The sequence below is a fragment of the Vicugna pacos genome, unplaced genomic scaffold (genome assembly GCF_048564905.1).
Source record: "Vicugna pacos unplaced genomic scaffold, VicPac4 scaffold_200, whole genome shotgun sequence".
In the NCBI taxonomy this organism is placed as follows: Eukaryota; Metazoa; Chordata; class Mammalia; order Artiodactyla; family Camelidae; genus Vicugna; species Vicugna pacos.
Window position 1 is genome coordinate 1,643 of NW_027328879.1, and position 15,909 is coordinate 17,551.

Sequence of the window (15,909 nt, forward strand, 5' to 3'; positions counted from 1 at the left end):
TCGCAGCCTCACCAGTAAGCTGATGACAGGCAGATCTTCCACTGTCTTCCCTTTCAGGTTCTGGAAACTGACCTGTGAACTCAGGTCTTTGGGCAGCAGCAGTATCTCAACTTACACAGCTTCCCGGACCAAACACCTAAGCCAAGCTCCACAGAGGGCGGCAGCCCCTCCATCACACTGATCCACCCACAGAACTCTGCCCGGTTACCTAGGATCCAACAGCCACAACAAGCCTCGCGGTACACACCAACATTCCACCTGGAATCCAACCGGTAACTGCCATCCCCAATGGCTGCTGCATCTTGTCAGTGTTGGGGGAGGGGCTGCATCCGACCAGAGGTTCCTAAGGTAAATGTGATTCTTCCCACTATAGTCCCATGGGCCTTTGTTCTTCCCTCTTTCCTTTTGTTCAGATCTGTATGCACAGTACCAATGGACGGAAGCGTGTCCATTTTCAGTTGATGATTTCACACGTCTTTAAACTTTCTAACAGTTCACAGTACACAGAGACCCACTAAAGGAAACTTACGTTCCTGTAATATCCGTACACCCGGAATACATATCCGTCTGTTGATTTCTGCTGAAACACCCGCACTCTCAGGACACGGATCCATTGGTTCCATGGGGGCTGAAATTCCTAGAAATGAAACCAACCCCAATGTGCAGTTTACTGTCTGTCTCTTTTGCTCTTAATACACATTTGCAGAGCTACTTGTCTTTGTTATAGGCTTATGCCATTTCTTCTCCACGTAGGGTACAATATGGCATTCATTCCTCCTGTTGGAAGACTTGCAAGTCTATATCAAGGACTAGGAATCCACTGGACTCCAAATCGGCATTTGGGTTAGGTCACGCTAAGCTCTTTTGAATCAACATTTATGAATATAAATGCACGCCTCTGATTTCCGAATACAAGTGTGCTGAGTACATGCAAGCCGCGATACTGGTTCGATGCATTCTGAATGATCCTTGACATCACCTTGAGTATTTTCTTTTGAATAATCATGGTTCCCTTGGTATATGTCAGCCAACCATACCCTTTTGGTGCTAGTTTGTTTCTTTGATTCTTTGTTGGTCTGCTTCTCGTTTGTTTGGCAAACACGTCAGGCCATGCATCTCTCCGTTCGCTTCAAACAGAGAGTCATATAAGCTGATTCACTTAAGATAGTGCTTCCAATCACCTAAGATTTCCTGCTTCCCTCTCCCATCTTTAGGGTTTTGATGTCCTCCTTGCCTTGTTCTTGTTTCTTCTTTGCCACTCATGCTCCTCTTGCATTTCCAATAATGGTTTTCTTCTTTCCATTTCATCTTGTTCCTTTTCTATTCAAGGGAGAATTCTCATCCTGCCTTTTAGGATAAGAATCGAACTGCTGTATTCTTTTTTTTTTTTCTCGAACTGATGAATTCTTTTAAGATTTGCTGGTCTGTGGAATTCTCTAGCTCTGCCGTTATTAGAAACAGCGTTCATGTGGCATAGGCTTCCCTAGATGGCAGCATTTGGCCATTCAGGATATGGTCTATGTCCTGGCACTCCTCCCTGTCCTACACGATTGCTGCCGAGATATCAGCTGAAACCCCTCTGGAGGTTCTCTTGTGACTATGTTGGTTTCCTCCAGGCGCATTTTTAGTCACTGGGATGCTCATGAACTTTGTTGATTTGAATCAAAGAGCTGCTGCTAGGTCTATAGTGATTCCACCTCCTTTGGACGCTGTGTACTTCCTGAATTCGCATAGATGACTCTTTCTTGGCTTTCAGCATGTTTCAGTCTGATTTTTCTGCAGATAACTTTTCAGACATTTTTTGTTTCTTTATCTCTTTCTTTTCCATCTTGGACTCTTATGAATCCTAGTCTTTCATGCCTTGTCTAACCCCAGGATTCAACAGCAATATTTTCTTTGGTTTGCACTTGCTTTCCTATGTCTGCTTCTGACCGAGGGATTTCTGTTCCCCTGTCTTCACAGTCAATCACGGGTCCCTCTGCATAATCTAGTCTGCTTAGGACTGATGTTTAGCCCTGATATTATCTCATCCATTGAGTTTTCTGATATTATTTGGCTCATCGTTAGACTTTCTCTTCCCTTTTCTGGTATTCTGCCTTTTGTGATTCTGAGACACTGTTGTTGTTCAGTGTTTCCCTCACCTCCGCTTTCAATTCTTGCTCTGTATAGCGTTTTGCAGTCTAGTTGTTTGAAAGCTTATCTTTTGGGCCTTCAATCTCTTTGGAACTGAAAATGGTACTTCCTATTTCTTTTACTGTACTTCTTTATATCTCCTGGTCAGGTAATATCAAGTATCTAATGTAAATTTCTAGGGCTTTGTTAAGTGAAAATTTTAGACCCTTGTCTCTACGCAATTCCATGGGGTTTCTGTGAGGACAATTTCTCCTAGACATTGATGCCATGTCCTGTTCCTGTGTGTGTTGTCTGGTATATCTCCAATTGCTGGTGTTGCCTTAGTTGTGATGAACACCCCGTAGGATTTTGATTAGCATAACCTCATTTTGATTACGCTTATCTCGCAAAGGGGAAAGTGCACAGGACACTTCCTCTTGTGGAAATGAAGCTTCTAAAAGTTCTCAGCTCTGCATTCTGCTCTATGTCAATTTGGAGTGTTTCCAAAACAGCAAACTGAGAGTGCGCTTGTGCTTTGTAGTGCCACGGGAATGTCCCAATGAAACCAGTTCTTCCCAAACCTTCTGTGTCTACAGAAACACCAGTGGAAGCATATCTATGGATGTCACACATCAGGGCCTGCTGGAATGATCCCTCAGACCGACCTTGGTGTCCTCGATGACGTACCGTGCCGGTGCCATCCAAAAGTTAGCATCCGCATTTGGGAGATAATGCTGAAGGATATGCTCCATCTTCTCAAGCTGTGGACTTGGTCCACTCTTCCTTGTCCTCTCATCCTTGTGGCACGGGTGCACGAAGGCAACCACAGAGCTGTTGCGCATCCTGTGCCTCAAACCAAACCATAATCCCAGCCCAGGTTATGAAATTATCAGATCCTGAGGCTTTTCATACTGATTTCAAACCCAAGGCCCCCTGGATCCCTCAGACCAGATGCATGATATCTCTGATTCAGCCCCACACGTGCTCTATTGGCAACATGCCAAATTGGTCCCTGGTCCTGCAGATGCACTGGGTGTCGCCATGGGACATATCGATAATCTCAACCACGTTCGCTAGGTTGGTTGCTTTATCATTGGGGTCACAGGTCGGTTTGCTCTCTTGATAGGACCCACCACATCCCACAACGCACTCCAGATCCCTGAGACTCAGCGTGTGCCATCATCCGTAGCCCTATCCCTCCCTGACCGCTGCCTCAGCTGCCTCAAATTTGGCAGCTCGGATCTTTGTCTCAGAACCAACTGTGGGGATATTTTGCACTGGTTTCTTTGAGTTCTGTCAGCCAAGCATCTGCTGTGCACTCTTCAAACACGCAGTGCATCACCTTCAATCCCATGTCTCCTGTCCGCTGAGAGTGTGCGTCCAAGTTAAACAGACTTTCACCCTTGTTGCTCCATCACCAGGGGTCAGACCCTGCACTGGTTTCCATTCCCTGCTTTGCCTTCTCCTGCTTCCAGGTGTCCTGAGGCCTCATCCTGTCTTTGGAAGTAACAGACCTCTCTTCGGCAAGTGTCCTGTGCCAAGGGCTGGGTGAGTGGATGTTTCCATTGCTCTGTACATGGGAGCGAGTGAGTGCAGGTTGCACTTCTTCTCTGCCAACTGGGCATCGATGAATCAACACTATCCAGATACATTTCACAGAAATCTGATATTTGATTAGCTCTTTGTTTCTATACAGCCGTGGTGGGAGGGATTGTCCGAAGACACCTGTTTTGACATTGTGTTGATATCTCATTTGCAGTCTTTAAGAAGTTTAACAGAATTCATTTACATGTTTTGGGAGTTATACGAAAATGAAGTTATTTTTTGAAACACACTGTATCGACCTAGAAGCCAGACTTGTCAATTTTGGTAACATTTTTTCAGCTCTACGGAAAACCTAGACAGATAGAATGCAAACTAGCAGTCCAAACTGTTAAAGGGGTCATGTCAGCTCTTTACAGTTGAAGCCTCCGAAACCAACAGGAACCATTAAATAACTATTGGAAACATGAAATAACCCCCAACCTTGGATACACTTGTGCATGTGGTGCCCTTTACTCCGAATGACACCTACTGGCCAATGTTGGCATTTCAAGGGGTAACATCCCTCTCTAGGAAAATACAAGAGGAAAGAAACCAAATATATCCATTTAGGTTTGAATCCAAAAGCACCTAGAGGCATAATAGCTAGGAGAACCCTGCTGCAGTTATGCTAGTCTATTGAGAACCAGGTGTTCTTCTATCAGTGATGAGAACGCTTAATCATCCGATCACGTTGGGTAAAGCAATTTAACGCAACCAAGTCTACAACCCCATGATATAGTGCCCCCGGGGGCTTGAATCAAGTGAAAGATGGTCCACATAAGCTGTGTCTTTAATGTCATTGGCGACATTTACAGTTCAGTTCACTATCTGACTTATACTATTTACCTATACTGTCTTGAAAAACTGAGGCCTAATACATATACAAGTTCAGTCAAAGATTCCCCTCACTTACCACACTCCCTTCACCCCAGAGAAGACATAAACCCAACATTTGCTGAATCTAGCGGAAGGCCATGGTTTCTTTGTGTGAGCTAAGTATTCAATTCCTATCTATTTCAGTCGAGACTCTTTGACCTTTAGGAGTTCAGTGTTGTTCACAGAGTGTGAAGCTGGAGGAACTCTGATCCTAGGAGGGGCTTGCTCTTCTCGTACTGGCTTCATTGCAGCTCAGGTACTGACCCTTCCAAATGGATGCCTGAGAGGAGGGGAGGGAAGAGCAAGTGCTTGATAGCAAGGCCCAAACCTGGGAAAAAGGCTTACCTGGGCTTGGTGCATTTTGGTCTGAGTGGCTTGGAAATGCCCCTTGGGATGTGTGGATTGTCACGACCTCTTCCAAGAACATGAGCGTTTTGATCATCTCTGCCATCTCTTCTCTTTTAGACGTCAGGGATCTTGGACCCGTACATGGAGCAGAGAATCGAGGAACTTCCTCAAGTCCACGTTGGCACTCCGTATGTTTCTGCCAGTTTCAGCGAGGTTCAATATGTCTCATGAATGTCTTGCGAGCCTGGTATCCTCTACAGCTGTCTCCAGGCCAGTCTTCTCCATTGTAGCAGAACGTCTCTCATCAATGTGTTCGCATCTCTCCTCAATCCGTGCAGCCAGCTTTTCGCCCAGCTTCTCTTGGTGTCTCCCATAAAGTCGACTCCACCGGGACTGAGCAAGTCTGAAAGAACCTCGCAGCCTCACCAGTAAGCTGATGACAGGCAGATCTTCCACTGTCTTCCCTTTCAGGTTCTGGAAACTGACCTGTGAACTCAGGTCTTTGGGCAGCAGCAGTATCTCAACTTACACAGCTTCCCGGACCAAACACCTAAGCCAAGCTCCACAGAGGGCGGCAGCCCCTCCATCACACTGATCCACCCACAGAACTCTGCCCGGTTACCTAGGATCCAACAGCCACAACAAGCCTCGCGGTACACACCAACATTCCACCTGGAATCCAACCGGTAACTGCCATCCCCAATGGCTGCTGCATCTTGTCAGTGTTGGGGGAGGGGCTGCATCCGACCAGAGGTTCCTAAGGTAAATGTGATTCTTCCCACTATAGTCCCATGGGCCTTTGTTCTTCCCTCTTTCCTTTTGTTCAGATCTGTATGCACAGTACCAATGGACGGAAGCGTGTCCATTTTCAGTTGATGATTTCACACGTCTTTAAACTTTCTAACAGTTCACAGTACACAGAGACCCACTAAAGGAAACTTACGTTCCTGTAATATCCGTACACCCGGAATACATATCCGTCTGTTGATTTCTGCTGAAACACCCGCACTCTCAGGACACGGATCCATTGGTTCCATGGGGGCTGAAATTCCTAGAAATGAAACCAACCCCAATGTGCAGTTTACTGTCTGTCTCTTTTGCTCTTAATACACATTTGCAGAGCTACTTGTCTTTGTTATAGGCTTATGCCATTTCTTCTCCACGTAGGGTACAATATGGCATTCATTCCTCCTGTTGGAAGACTTGCAAGTCTATATCAAGGACTAGGAATCCACTGGACTCCAAATCGGCATTTGGGTTAGGTCACGCTAAGCTCTTTTGAATCAACATTTATGAATATAAATGCACGCCTCTGATTTCCGAATACAAGTGTGCTGAGTACATGCAAGCCGCGATACTGGTTCGATGCATTCTGAATGATCCTTGACATCACCTTGAGTATTTTCTTTTGAATAATCATGGTTCCCTTGGTATATGTCAGCCAACCATACCCTTTTGGTGCTAGTTTGTTTCTTTGATTCTTTGTTGGTCTGCTTCTCGTTTGTTTGGCAAACACGTCAGGCCATGCATCTCTCCGTTCGCTTCAAACAGAGAGTCATATAAGCTGATTCACTTAAGATAGTGCTTCCAATCACCTAAGATTTCCTGCTTCCCTCTCCCATCTTTAGGGTTTTGATGTCCTCCTTGCCTTGTTCTTGTTTCTTCTTTGCCACTCATGCTCCTCTTGCATTTCCAATAATGGTTTTCTTCTTTCCATTTCATCTTGTTCCTTTTCTATTCAAGGGAGAATTCTCATCCTGCCTTTTAGGATAAGAATCGAACTGCTGTATTCTTTTTTTTTTTTCTCGAACTGATGAATTCTTTTAAGATTTGCTGGTCTGTGGAATTCTCTAGCTCTGCCGTTATTAGAAACAGCGTTCATGTGGCATAGGCTTCCCTAGATGGCAGCATTTGGCCATTCAGGATATGGTCTATGTCCTGGCACTCCTCCCTGTCCCACACGATTGCTGCCGAGATATCAGCTGAAACCCCTCTGGAGGTTCTCTTGTGACTATGTTGGTTTCCTCCAGGCGCATTTTTAGTCACTGGGATGCTCATGAACTTTGTTGATTTGAATCAAAGAGCTGCTGCTAGGTCTATAGTGATTCCACCTCCTTTGGACGCTGTGTACTTCCTGAATTCGCATAGATGACTCTTTCTTGGCTTTCAGCATGTTTCAGTCTGATTTTTCTGCAGATAACTTTTCAGACATTTTTTGTTTCTTTATCTCTTTCTTTTCCATCTTGGACTCTTATGAATCCTAGTCTTTCATGCCTTGTCTAACCCCAGGATTCAACAGCAATATTTTCTTTGGTTTGCACTTGCTTTCCTATGTCTGCTTCTGACCGAGGGATTTCTGTTCCCCTGTCTTCACAGTCAATCACGGGTCCCTCTGCATAATCTAGTCTGCTTAGGACTGATGTTTAGCCCTGATATTATCTCATCCATTGAGTTTTCTGATATTATTTGGCTCATCGTTAGACTTTCTCTTCCCTTTTCTGGTATTCTGCCTTTTGTGATTCTGAGACACTGTTGTTGTTCAGTGTTTCCCTCACCTCCGCTTTCAATTCTTGCTCTGTATAGCGTTTTGCAGTCTAGTTGTTTGAAAGCTTATCTTTTGGGCCTTCAATCTCTTTGGAACTGAAAATGGTACTTCCTATTTCTTTTACTGTACTTCTTTATATCTCCTGGTCAGGTAATATCAAGTATCTAATGTAAATTTCTAGGGCTTTGTTAAGTGAAAATTTTAGACCCTTGTCTCTACGCAATTCCATGGGGTTTCTGTGAGGACAATTTCTCCTAGACATTGATGCCATGTCCTGTTCCTGTGTGTGTTGTCTGGTATATCTCCAATTGCTGGTGTTGCCTTAGTTGTGATGAACACCCCGTAGGATTTTGATTAGCATAACCTCATTTTGATTACGCTTATCTCGCAAAGGGGAAAGTGCACAGGACACTTCCTCTTGTGGAAATGAAGCTTCTAAAGGTTCTCAGCTCTGCATTCTGCTCTATGTCAATTTGGAGTGTTTCCAAAACAGCAAACTGAGAGTGCGCTTGTGCTTTGTAGTGCCACGGGAATGTCCCAATGAAACCAGTTCTTCCCAAACCTTCTGTGTCTACAGAAACACCAGTGGAAGCATATCTATGGATGTCACACATCAGGGCCTGCTGGAATGATCCCTCAGACCGACCTTGGTGTCCTCGATGACGTACCGTGCCGGTGCCATCCAAAAGTTAGCATCCGCATTTGGGAGATAATGCTGAAGGATATGCTCCATCTTCTCAAGCTGTGGACTTGGTCCACTCTTCCTTGTCCTCTCATCCTTGTGGCACGGGTGCACGAAGGCAACCACAGAGCTGTTGCGCATCCTGTGCCTCAAACCAAACCATAATCCCAGCCCAGGTTATGAAATTATCAGATCCTGAGGCTTTTCATACTGATTTCAAACCCAAGGCCCCCTGGATCCCTCAGACCAGATGCATGATATCTCTGATTCAGCCCCACACGTGCTCTATTGGCAACATGCCAAATTGGTCCCTGGTCCTGCAGATGCACTGGGTGTCGCCATGGGACATATCGATAATCTCAACCACGTTCGCTAGGGTGGTTGCTTTATCATTGGGGTCACAGGTCGGTTTGCTCTCTTGATAGGACCCACCACATCCCACAACGCACTCCAGATCCCTGAGACTCAGCGTGTGCCATCATCCGTAGCCCTATCCCTCCCTGACCGCTGCCTCAGCTGCCTCAAATTTGGCAGCTCGGATCTTTGTCTCAGAACCAACTGTGGGGATATTTTGCACTGGTTTCTTTGAGTTCTGTCAGCCAAGCATCTGCTGTGCACTCTTCAAACACGCAGTGCATCACCTTCAATCCCATGTCTCCTGTCCGCTGAGAGTGTGCGTCCAAGTTAAACAGACTTTCACCCTTGTTGCTCCATCACCAGGGGTCAGACCCTGCACTGGTTTCCATTCCCTGCTTTGCCTTCTCCTGCTTCCAGGTGTCCTGAGGCCTCATCCTGTCTTTGGAAGTAACAGACCTCTCTTCGGCAAGTGTCCTGTGCCAAGGGCTGGGTGAGTGGATGTTTCCATTGCTCTGTACATGGGAGCGAGTGAGTGCAGGTTGCACTTCTTCTCTGCCAACTGGGCATCGATGAATCAACACTATCCAGATACATTTCACAGAAATCTGATATTTGATTAGCTCTTTGTTTCTATACAGCCGTGGTGGGAGGGATTGTCCGAAGACACCTGTTTTGACATTGTGTTGATATCTCATTTGCAGTCTTTAAGAAGTTTAACAGAATTCATTTACATGTTTTGGGAGTTATACGAAAATGAAGTTATTTTTTGAAACACACTGTATCGACCTAGAAGCCAGACTTGTCAATTTTGGTAACATTTTTTCAGCTCTACGGAAAACCTAGACAGATAGAATGCAAACTAGCAGTCCAAACTGTTAAAGGGGTCATGTCAGCTCTTTACAGTTGAAGCCTCCGAAACCAACAGGAACCATTAAATAACTATTGGAAACATGAAATAACCCCCAACCTTGGATACACTTGTGCATGTGGTGCCCTTTACTCCGAATGACACCTACTGGCCAATGTTGGCATTTCAAGGGGTAACATCCCTCTCTAGGAAAATACAAGAGGAAAGAAACCAAATATATCCATTTAGGTTTGAATCCAAAAGCACCTAGAGGCATAATAGCTAGGAGAACCCTGCTGCAGTTATGCTAGTCTATTGAGAACCAGGTGTTCTTCTATCAGTGATGAGAACGCTTAATCATCCGATCACGTTGGGTAAAGCAATTTAACGCAACCAAGTCTACAACCCCATGATATAGTGCCCCCGGGGGCTTGAATCAAGTGAAAGATGGTCCACATAAGCTGTGTCTTTAATGTCATTGGCGACATTTACAGTTCAGTTCACTATCTGACTTATACTATTTACCTATACTGTCTTGAAAAACTGAGGCCTAATACATATACAAGTTCAGTCAAAGATTCCCCTCACTTACCACACTCCCTTCACCCCAGAGAAGACATAAACCCAACATTTGCTGAATCTAGCGGAAGGCCATGGTTTCTTTGTGTGAGCTAAGTATTCAATTCCTATCTATTTCAGTCGAGACTCTTTGACCTTTAGGAGTTCAGTGTTGTTCACAGAGTGTGAAGCTGGAGGAACTCTGATCCTAGGAGGGGCTTGCTCTTCTCGTACTGGCTTCATTGCAGCTCAGGTACTGACCCTTCCAAATGGATGCCTGAGAGGAGGGGAGGGAAGAGCAAGTGCTTGATAGCAAGGCCCAAACCTGGGAAAAAGGCTTACCTGGGCTTGGTGCATTTTGGTCTGAGTGGCTTGGAAATGCCCCTTGGGATGTGTGGATTGTCACGACCTCTTCCAAGAACATGAGCGTTTTGATCATCTCTGCCATCTCTTCTCTTTTAGACGTCAGGGATCTTGGACCCGTACATGGAGCAGAGAATCGAGGAACTTCCTCAAGTCCACGTTGGCACTCCGTATGTTTCTGCCAGTTTCAGCGAGGTTCAATATGTCTCATGAATGTCTTGCGAGCCTGGTATCCTCTACAGCTGTCTCCAGGCCAGTCTTCTCCATTGTAGCAGAACGTCTCTCATCAATGTGTTCGCATCTCTCCTCAATCCGTGCAGCCAGCTTTTCGCCCAGCTTCTCTTGGTGTCTCCCATAAAGTCGACTCCACCGGGACTGAGCAAGTCTGAAAGAACCTCGCAGCCTCACCAGTAAGCTGATGACAGGCAGATCTTCCACTGTCTTCCCTTTCAGGTTCTGGAAACTGACCTGTGAACTCAGGTCTTTGGGCAGCAGCAGTATCTCAACTTACACAGCTTCCCGGACCAAACACCTAAGCCAAGCTCCACAGAGGGCGGCAGCCCCTCCATCACACTGATCCACCCACAGAACTCTGCCCGGTTACCTAGGATCCAACAGCCACAACAAGCCTCGCGGTACACACCAACATTCCACCTGGAATCCAACCGGTAACTGCCATCCCCAATGGCTGCTGCATCTTGTCAGTGTTGGGGGAGGGGCTGCATCCGACCAGAGGTTCCTAAGGTAAATGTGATTCTTCCCACTATAGTCCCATGGGCCTTTGTTCTTCCCTCTTTCCTTTTGTTCAGATCTGTATGCACAGTACCAATGGACGGAAGCGTGTCCATTTTCAGTTGATGATTTCACACGTCTTTAAACTTTCTAACAGTTCACAGTACACAGAGACCCACTAAAGGAAACTTACGTTCCTGTAATATCCGTACACCCGGAATACATATCCGTCTGTTGATTTCTGCTGAAACACCCGCACTCTCAGGACACGGATCCATTGGTTCCATGGGGGCTGAAATTCCTAGAAATGAAACCAACCCCAATGTGCAGTTTACTGTCTGTCTCTTTTGCTCTTAATACACATTTGCAGAGCTACTTGTCTTTGTTATAGGCTTATGCCATTTCTTCTCCACGTAGGGTACAATATGGCATTCATTCCTCCTGTTGGAAGACTTGCAAGTCTATATCAAGGACTAGGAATCCACTGGACTCCAAATCGGCATTTGGGTTAGGTCACGCTAAGCTCTTTTGAATCAACATTTATGAATATAAATGCACGCCTCTGATTTCCGAATACAAGTGTGCTGAGTACATGCAAGCCGCGATACTGGTTCGATGCATTCTGAATGATCCTTGACATCACCTTGAGTATTTTCTTTTGAATAATCATGGTTCCCTTGGTATATGTCAGCCAACCATACCCTTTTGGTGCTAGTTTGTTTCTTTGATTCTTTGTTGGTCTGCTTCTCGTTTGTTTGGCAAACACGTCAGGCCATGCATCTCTCCGTTCGCTTCAAACAGAGAGTCATATAAGCTGATTCACTTAAGATAGTGCTTCCAATCACCTAAGATTTCCTGCTTCCCTCTCCCATCTTTAGGGTTTTGATGTCCTCCTTGCCTTGTTCTTGTTTCTTCTTTGCCACTCATGCTCCTCTTGCATTTCCAATAATGGTTTTCTTCTTTCCATTTCATCTTGTTCCTTTTCTATTCAAGGGAGAATTCTCATCCTGCCTTTTAGGATAAGAATCGAACTGCTGTATTCTTTTTTTTTTTTCTCGAACTGATGAATTCTTTTAAGATTTGCTGGTCTGTGGAATTCTCTAGCTCTGCCGTTATTAGAAACAGCGTTCATGTGGCATAGGCTTCCCTAGATGGCAGCATTTGGCCATTCAGGATATGGTCTATGTCCTGGCACTCCTCCCTGTCCTACACGATTGCTGCCGAGATATCAGCTGAAACCCCTCTGGAGGTTCTCTTGTGACTATGTTGGTTTCCTCCAGGCGCATTTTTAGTCACTGGGATGCTCATGAACTTTGTTGATTTGAATCAAAGAGCTGCTGCTAGGTCTATAGTGATTCCACCTCCTTTGGACGCTGTGTACTTCCTGAATTCGCATAGATGATTCTTTCTTGGCTTTCAGCATGTTTCAGTCTGATTTTTCTGCAGATAACTTTTCAGACATTTTTTGTTTCTTTATCTCTTTCTTTTCCATCTTGGACTCTTATGAATCCTAGTCTTTCATGCCTTGTCTAACCCCAGGATTCAACAGCAATATTTTCTTTGGTTTGCACTTGCTTTCCTATGTCTGCTTCTGACCGAGGGATTTCTGTTCCCCTGTCTTCACAGTCAATCACGGGTCCCTCTGCATAATCTAGTCTGCTTAGGACTGATGTTTAGCCCTGATATTATCTCATCCATTGAGTTTTCTGATATTATTTGGCTCATCGTTAGACTTTCTCTTCCCTTTTCTGGTATTCTGCCTTTTGTGATTCTGAGACACTGTTGTTGTTCAGTGTTTCCCTCACCTCCGCTTTCAATTCTTGCTCTGTATAGCGTTTTGCAGTCTAGTTGTTTGAAAGCTTATCTTTTGGGCCTTCAATCTCTTTGGAACTGAAAATGGTACTTCCTATTTCTTTTACTGTACTTCTTTATATCTCCTGGTCAGGTAATATCAAGTATCTAATGTAAATTTCTAGGGCTTTGTTAAGTGAAAATTTTAGACCCTTGTCTCTACGCAATTCCATGGGGTTTCTGTGAGGACAATTTCTCCTAGACATTGATGCCATGTCCTGTTCCTGTGTGTGTTGTCTGGTATATCTCCAATTGCTGGTGTTGCCTTAGTTGTGATGAACACCCCGTAGGATTTTGATTAGCATAACCTCATTTTGATTACGCTTATCTCGCAAAGGGGAAAGTGCACAGGACACTTCCTCTTGTGGAAATGAAGCTTCTAAAGGTTCTCAGCTCTGCATTCTGCTCTATGTCAATTTGGAGTGTTTCCAAAACAGCAAACTGAGAGTGCGCTTGTGCTTTGTAGTGCCACGGGAATGTCCCAATGAAACCAGTTCTTCCCAAACCTTCTGTGTCTACAGAAACACCAGTGGAAGCATATCTATGGATGTCACACATCAGGGCCTGCTGGAATGATCCCTCAGACCGACCTTGGTGTCCTCGATGACGTACCGTGCCGGTGCCATCCAAAAGTTAGCATCCGCATTTGGGAGATAATGCTGAAGGATATGCTCCATCTTCTCAAGCTGTGGACTTGGTCCACTCTTCCTTGTCCTCTCATCCTTGTGGCACGGGTGCACGAAGGCAACCACAGAGCTGTTGCGCATCCTGTGCCTCAAACCAAACCATAATCCCAGCCCAGGTTATGAAATTATCAGATCCTGAGGCTTTTCATACTGATTTCAAACCCAAGGCCCCCTGGATCCCTCAGACCAGATGCATGATATCTCTGATTCAGCCCCACACGTGCTCTATTGGCAACATGCCAAATTGGTCCCTGGTCCTGCAGATGCACTGGGTGTCGCCATGGGACATATCGATAATCTCAACCACGTTCGCTAGGGTGGTTGCTTTATCATTGGGGTCACAGGTCGGTTTGCTCTCTTGATAGGACCCACCACATCCCACAACGCACTCCAGATCCCTGAGACTCAGCGTGTGCCATCATCCGTAGCCCTATCCCTCCCTGACCGCTGCCTCAGCTGCCTCAAATTTGGCAGCTCGGATCTTTGTCTCAGAACCAACTGTGGGGATATTTTGCACTGGTTTCTTTGAGTTCTGTCAGCCAAGCATCTGCTGTGCACTCTTCAAACACGCAGTGCATCACCTTCAATCCCATGTCTCCTGTCCGCTGAGAGTGTGCGTCCAAGTTAAACAGACTTTCACCCTTGTTGCTCCATCACCAGGGGTCAGACCCTGCACTGGTTTCCATTCCCTGCTTTGCCTTCTCCTGCTTCCAGGTGTCCTGAGGCCTCATCCTGTCTTTGGAAGTAACAGACCTCTCTTCGGCAAGTGTCCTGTGCCAAGGGCTGGGTGAGTGGATGTTTCCATTGCTCTGTACATGGGAGCGAGTGAGTGCAGGTTGCACTTCTTCTCTGCCAACTGGGCATCGATGAATCAACACTATCCAGATACATTTCACAGAAATCTGATATTTGATTTGCTCTTTGTTTCTATACATCCGTGGTGGGAGGGATTTTCTGAAGACACCTGTTTTGACATTGTGTTGATATCTCATTTGCAGTCTTTAAGAAGTTTAACAGAATTCATTTACATGTTTTGGGAGTTATACGAAAATGAAGTTATTTTTTGAAACACACTAAATCGACCTAGAAGCCAGACTTGTCAATTTTGGTAACATTTTTTCAGCTCTACGGAAAACCTAGACAGATAGAATGCAAACTAGCAGTCCAAACTGTTAAAGGGGTCATGTCAGCTCTTTACAGTTGAAGCCTCCGAAACCAACAGGAACCATTAAATAACTATTGGAAACATGAAATAACCCCCAACCTTGGATACACTTGTGCATGTGGTGCCCTTTACTCCGAATGACACCTACTGGTCAATGTTGGCATTTCAAGGGGTAACATCCCTCTCTAGGAAAATACAAGAGGAAAGAAACCAAATATATCCATTTAGGTTTGAATCCAAAAGCACCTAGAGGCATAATAGCTAGGAGAACCCTGCTGCAGTTATGCTACTCTATTGAGAACCAGGTGTTCTTCTATCAGTGATGAGAACGCTTAATCATCCGATCACGTTGGGTAAAGCAATTTAACGCAACCAAGTCTACAACCCCATGATATAGTGCCCCCGGGGGCTTGAATCAAGTGAAAGATGGTCCACATAAGCAGTGTCTTTAATGTCATTGGTGACATTTACAGTTCAGTTCACTATCTGACTTATACTATTTACCTATACTGTCTTGAAAAACTGAGGCCTAATACATATACAAGTTCAGTCAAAGATTCCCCTCACTTACCACACTCCCTTCACCCCAGAGAAGACATAAACCCAACATTTGCTGAATCTAGCGGAAGGCCATGGTTTCTTTGTGTGAGCTAAGTATTCAATTCCTATCTATTTCAGTCGAGACTCTTTGACCTTTAGGAGTTCAGTGTTGTTCACAGAGTGTGAAGCTGGAGGAACTCTGATCCTAGGAGGGGCTTGCTCTTCTCGTACTGGCTTCATTGCAGCTCAGGTACTGACCCTTCCAAATGGATGCCTGAGAGGAGGGGAGGGAAGAGCAAGTGCTTGATAGCAAGGCCCAAACCTGGGAAAAAGGCTTACCTGGGCTTGGTGCATTTTGGTCTGAGTGGCTTGGAAATGCCCCTTGGGATGTGTGGATTGTCACGACCTCTTCCAAGAACATGAGCGTTTTGATCATCTCTGCCATCTCTTCTCTTTTAGACGTCAGGGATCTTGGACCCGTACTTGGAGCAGAGAATCGAGGAACTTCCTCAAGTCCACGTTGGCACTCCGTATGTTTCTGCCAGTTTCAGCGAGGTTCAATATGTCTCATGAATGTCTTGCGAGCCTGGTATCCTCTACAGCTGTCTCCAGGCCAGTCTTCTCCATTGTAGCAGAACGTCTCTCATCAATGTGTTCGCATCT

At 45.4% G+C, this 15,909-nt stretch overlaps 2 long non-coding RNA genes across 2 annotated transcripts; both read left to right on the forward strand.

Moving 5' to 3' along the window:
* Window positions 1–208: 208 nt before the first annotated feature.
* LOC140695378 (uncharacterized) lies at window positions 209–3,472 on the forward strand. The gene is made up of 3 exons (XR_012071109.1): window positions 209–348; window positions 2,709–2,819; window positions 3,239–3,472. It is a non-coding gene; the product is annotated as an uncharacterized lncRNA (long non-coding RNA).
* A 2,070-nt stretch (window positions 3,473–5,542) lies between these two features.
* On the forward strand, window positions 5,543–8,806 carry LOC140695379 (uncharacterized). Its single transcript, XR_012071110.1, has 3 exons — window positions 5,543–5,682; window positions 8,043–8,153; window positions 8,573–8,806. It is a non-coding gene; the product is annotated as an uncharacterized lncRNA (long non-coding RNA).
* The last annotated feature ends 7,103 nt before the right edge of the window (window positions 8,807–15,909 follow it).